Here is an 871-nt window from a genome sequence, read left to right as displayed (position 1 = left end):
TATTTTTTTTTTTTAGCTGTTGGTAGCAAATTTATTGCCATAGGAAGAAAAATACTTTGGTTGGAAAAAAATTTCATCCCTTGATGTAGACAAATTCCACATTCAGGTTTTTTAAAGTCAAGATTTCAGAGAAGGCCGAAACCATACATTGTGTAAAAAGACCTTTTTTGCTCCCATATGGAGGAAGGTGGCGGGGGGCAGGGGGAAGGAAGGGAAAGGGAATAGACAGGGTCTAGGACTGAGGGAAGAAAGACTGTAGTCAGAGGTGGAGGATGGATGTCAAAGCCCCGATGTTCTGTTGTGTGACCCTCTCTGTGAACTTTGCAGCTTCAGAAAAGTCCACCCAAGCCTACTAAGCATTGCTGTAAGCACAGGTGCTCGGAAAGTAGTGTGGAAGCTGGGGGTTGCTTGAGTGCTGACATGGGGCAGATAAAGCCAACCTGGGGACACAGTGCGGGAGGTAGAGGACGGTGTACCCCTTGAAGAATTAGAGCAGGAGCCCAGGGAACACCTGAGGTGACAGATTCGGAATTCAGAGCAGTCCTGCTGAGGCCTCTAGGACTGGGCAGGATCCAGCTAACCTCTGGGTTCCAGAAGGCTTTTAGGCATCTGGGGGCACCTTCTACTTTCATCCTTTCCCCCACCACACAATGAAAGGTTAATACATGGTCCCTGTAAGCTGTTTAGACAGTTCACAGAATATAAGAAACAAAGTGAAAAATCATATTTTGGTGTATGTCTTGGAGATAACAAATACTTTCCTCCCCCAAAATGACGTAAGAATATATTCTCTTGTCACCTCTTTTCCCAACTAACTATATAATGTTAATAATAATGTATTTCCAGGTATTTGTTTCTCTTTACCAGGAAT

This window comes from Bison bison, unplaced genomic scaffold, assembly GCF_000754665.1.
Source record: "Bison bison bison isolate TAMUID 2011002044 unplaced genomic scaffold, Bison_UMD1.0 scf7180017864530, whole genome shotgun sequence".
NCBI lineage: Eukaryota > Metazoa > Chordata > Mammalia > Artiodactyla > Bovidae > Bison > Bison bison.
The sequence above is the reverse complement of the archived record's forward strand: the minus strand, read 5'-3'. Positions refer to the sequence as shown.